The sequence below is a fragment of the Octopus bimaculoides genome, chromosome 7 (assembly GCF_046866305.1).
Source record: "Octopus bimaculoides isolate indiv1 chromosome 7, ASM4686630v1, whole genome shotgun sequence".
NCBI classification, from domain to species: domain Eukaryota; kingdom Metazoa; phylum Mollusca; class Cephalopoda; order Octopoda; family Octopodidae; genus Octopus; species Octopus bimaculoides.
This window is the reverse complement of record NC_142934.1, coordinates 78,934,874-78,940,225: the sequence shown is the minus strand read 5'-3', so window position 1 is coordinate 78,940,225 and position 5,352 is coordinate 78,934,874. Positions and strand designations below refer to the sequence as shown.

General features: G+C 32.2%; 1 non-coding gene across 1 annotated transcript; it reads left to right on the top strand.

Annotated features, from left to right (window-relative positions):
- The first annotated feature begins 1,211 nt into the window (after positions 1–1,211).
- LOC128248439 (5S ribosomal RNA) lies at positions 1,212–1,330 on the top strand. Its single transcript, XR_008264670.1, has one exon. It is a non-coding gene; the product is annotated as a 5S ribosomal RNA (ribosomal RNA).
- The last annotated feature ends 4,022 nt before the right edge of the window (positions 1,331–5,352 follow it).

The window sequence follows — 5,352 nt, the reverse complement described above, 5'->3', positions numbered from 1 at the left end:
TATATATATATATATATATATATATATATATATATATGTATGTATATATATATGTATATATATGTATATATATCTATGTATGTATATATATATGTATATATATGTATATATATCTATGTATGTATATATATATATGTATATATATGTGTATATATATATATATATATATATATATATATATATATATATATATATATATATATATATATATGTATATATATATATATATACATATATATATATATATATATATGTATATATATGTGTATATATATATATATATATATATATATATGTATATATATATATATATATATATATATATATACATATATATATATATATATATATATATATATATATATATATATATATATATATACACATACATACATATATATACATACATACATACATATCTATATATATATATATATATATACATATATATATATATATATATATATATATATATATATATATACACATACATACATATATATATACATACATACATACATATCTATATACATACATACATACATATCTATATACATACATACATACATATCTATATACATACATACATACATATCTATATACATACATACATACATATCTATATACATACATACATACATATCTATATACATACATACATACATATCTATATACATACATACATACATATCTATATACATACATACATACATATCTATATACATACATACATACATATCTATCTATCTATCTATCTATCTATCTATCTATCTATATATATATATATATATGTATATTCACACACACACGCGTGCTCACACACACATATATATATATATACATGTGAACATACACACTTAAGCCCTTCCCTCTCTACGGTGCATAGGTTATCGACGACTTTTTCCCCGCATCGTGGAAAAAGGATTGAACTATATTGTGGATATACATACATGCATACATACATACATGCTTACCTATATACACACACACACACACACAAACACACATACACATATACACGCATGCACACACACGTGCGCACACACAAATACACGCACGCACACACACACACGTACATTCAAGGACACACATATTTACAAGCGCAGGGATGACTGTGTGGTAAGAAGTTTAGTTCTCAACCTTATGGTTCCGCAAGCAATTTCTACTATGGCGAACAAGAAAGCCGCAAAAGTGCTGTATTGTGGATAAGTGCTTACGTCCATATCACGTTGAAAGCACCGGTTCTCCTCCGATCACCGAAGTTAAGCAACATCGAACCTAGTTAGTACTTAGATGGGTGACCACTTGGGAAAACTAGGTGCTGTAAGCACGAAAAAAAAAGTGCTATATATGTATCTATGTATGCATGTATGTATGTATTCATGTATGTATGTGTGTGTCTTCTAATTTTTAATTATTATAAATCTTTCTCTGAGGAGGGAGCCGGTTTCCAACAAAAATACAAGACTCCATCTTTGGGGTGTAGTTAACACAGACAAATTCACATTTGGAACTTGAGAAAAGTCTTGGATATTTTTACTGTTCTACTCACAGATTGCACTTGTAATGTACGAATTAGCGGGTCGATTTCGCTTTCCGAAAACCCCAGTTTATCCAGATTCTCCTTTAAGCATTTACTAACAAAACCTAGTGAATTGGTATGAATATGAATTTATAGTCTGGATATAGAATCTGGAGGTTTCGAAGCAGTTGTCGATAGATATCCTCTTTTTCTTTGATTTTTAAAGAAATATTTTATATATGTATGTATGTATGTATGAATGTATGATTTCATTATTCAGTTTTATTTCATGATTTCTTGCCAATAAAGAAAGAGCCGGTTTCTAACCTGGATCCAAGGCTCCTTCATTAGAATTTCAACAACATCAACAGGGTATTTTTATATGTATGTATGTATATATGCAGATTTGTATATTTTATGGTATTGAGCCTGAAATTATGTTGTTACGAAGAGAACTTCTTAACCACACAGCCATGTATGCACCTAGTGACTGTATATGTGTGTGTGCATGTGTGTATATATGTACATGCGAGCTTACCATCTGGTTTCCTGGGCTACTGGTTTCTGATTTTTATTTTAGCAAATGAAATAAAAATCAGAAACCGATTGTCCAGGAAACTAGATGGTAACTGTTTTTATTTTTCATTTCATTCCTTTCGAAATTTTATCCTTAATAGTGGTTTGGAACTTAGCTGTTCTTTCTAGCGTGAAGGAATCCTATGATGGATACCTCTTATGTGCTTAAATGTACACTGTACAATGGGTCACAAACAACGTTTCGATTGGCATGGATGCTTCAAAAGCGGGAGAACGTACTTGAAAGACGACGAGCGAGCTGGAAGACCTGCCACAAGGGTCAGCCACGGAAATGTGGAAAAAATCCATCAGGTTGTGCATGAGGATCGCCAGATGACAATCAATGACGTCTTGAAGCATTTGAGGGAGGACATTAGGCGAAAGCGACCGGATCTGTGGAGCACGAAGAAGTGGGTTCTTCACGACAACAACGCACCCTGCCACTGAGCTCTCCTCACTCGTAAATGGTGTCGCTTCTGCACCCGCAGCCGTAGATGTGTGTGTGCGTATATACATATATATGTATATGTATTTAAGCATAATACATACATACGCACGCACACATACACATGTAGGTGTATGTACAGGGAGGAAGAAGAGAAAGAGACTAAAAAAAAAGGCGACGGACAAGAAAATTAAAACAAAAACCCAGAAAGTACAAAAGAAACAAAACAAAAAAAATGAAACAAGAAGAATTAAATAAGCAGCGGAAATGTAATTGTAGCGGCTGATCGTTGTTGGGATAGGACAAAGATATGAATTTACATCTTCTGTACTTAGAAAAAGAAAAAAAGAAAAATCAATAAAGCAGACGTACATTTCTGGTTCAGCTTTTGTATTTTAAAATGGCGATAAATTGCCGAGGAATAGGGGGCTTCAAAGCAGGGAAAATAATGCAAAAGTCCTCTTTACACAGAACTCATATAAAATACGATTTAGTATTAGATGGCGTTGTTGTTGATAGCGGTGGTGGAGGTGACGATGATTATGATTATGATTATGATGATGGTGATGATGATGATGGTGGTGGTGGTGGTGGTGGTGGTGGTGATGTTGATGATGATGATGATGAAGGCGAGGGATGTTATGTTTTGAGATGGACAAGAACATATGTGTGTGTACGTGCAGAAGTGTAGCATAGTGAGTTAATGGGTAATGTTACATACATACATACACACATGTATATTTTTTCTTTGTAGTTTCAGCTCAGAACTGCGGCAATGCTGGAGCACCGCCGTTTTGCTACACTGTTATTATTGTGAGCCTCCTCTAATATGTGGCACTTGGTGAAGAACGGAGTTTGATGTAGCTACCCTCATTTTCAAATATATATATATATGTACACGCTTATACAAACATATGTACAGGCGTACACACACACACACACACACACACACACACACACACACACACATATATATATATATATATATATATATATACATATATACACACACATATATGTATATGTACACGTATTTGTATGTATAAGTGTATATGTATGTATGTGCATGTGTATTTGTGTATGTATATATGTATGTACATGTGCATGTGTGTATGTATATATTACGTTAGAAAAAGAAAAATGTTTAATACACACACACACACACACACACACATATATATATACATTTTCTCGCTCAAAATCATATAAACATATAATTGTCCGTCCGACCATTGATCCATTAAACTATCAATCAGCCTGTCTTTCTGTTTGTCTGTATGTCTTTCTATCTATCTATCTATCTATCTATCTATCTATCTATCTATCAGATTCATTTCCTCATCTGCAAGTGCAAGCGTACACACACACACATATGCATACATACATACATACATACATGCATGCATACATACATACATACATTCACAATCACACATATATGTTGCACGCAAACACACATACACTCATGCACGGGCACACACACATATGCAACACCAAAAACACACGCACATATACATTGCATTTCTCCCCTATGTTCTTCAACTATTTATATAACATAAATTGAACCTAGATTTATTATTAGCTTACTAATTGCTTGCTATATTACACGTAACATAGAAAAGAAAGAAAAGAGAGAGAGAGGGAGAGAGAGAGAGAGGTGAGAGGGTGAGCTATACAAAAAGGGAACAAAAACGAAAAAAAAATTGTATAAATGTTGAATTATTTTCTTTCCTTATTTTCCAATTTTTCAATTTTTTCTTTTGTTTTTGAAATATTTTTATCATTAGAAAAATAATTTTTCTTTTTACCTTTTATATTCTTAAATTTCCTCTTTAGATACGTTGCTAATAAAAGCGTTTATATTGCTTTCCGCTAGAATATAAATATATATATTTACTAAACGTGGCAATCGTTAAGTTATTAACGAGGTTTTTTTTTTTTTATATGATACTTTGAAGATAAAGTAAAAAATTATCATCCGTCAGCCTCGACGATCAACAGAAGTGCTTTATAATATATTAGGGTTTAAGTGGTTGAATATTCCAGGTAAAATTTAGGTATCATCAGATAAAACTAGAGTGACACTCTGTATCAAATTTGACCCTTTGAACCACATATGTAGCTGTCAGACAGGACTCCATACAGTCTCCGTAAACCCTTAGATCAACTGAAGTGCCTACTCATTTCATTGGAGTGTATTTGGTTGAGTATTCCAAGCAAAATCGATGCCCCTTTAGGAAGAATCGATGTGATACATCATGTAACAATACCAACCTTTTGATGTACAGATACAGATTGTTGAATGGGCGTCCATTCAGATTCCGTATATTCCCTTAACCTCATAAGTCCTGGGGCGTTCCAAGACTATTGTGAAATTCAAACAATAGATTGAACCCGAAACCAAGTGACTGATAGCGAGTTTCTAACCCTTTGGTCATCTTTGTGACACATACACTATAAATACTTACATCCCCTCATTCTAATGCAGTTATATGTATGTGTGTATGTTTGTGTGCGTGTGTGTACGTGTATGTATGCATATATGCATGTATATATGTATTCATGTATGAATGTATATGTGTATGTATATATACATATGTACATATGTATGTGCATATGTGTGTGTTTACGCATGTATATGATATATATGTATATATAATATATATGTTTAATATAATATATATACATGTATATTTACATACACGCGCGCATACACACATATTACGTGTATATATTTGCTCTGCAAGATTCATGATGTTAAATCGTGTGTTGAAACAAATATAGTTATATTTCGCGACGGTCAATTTTT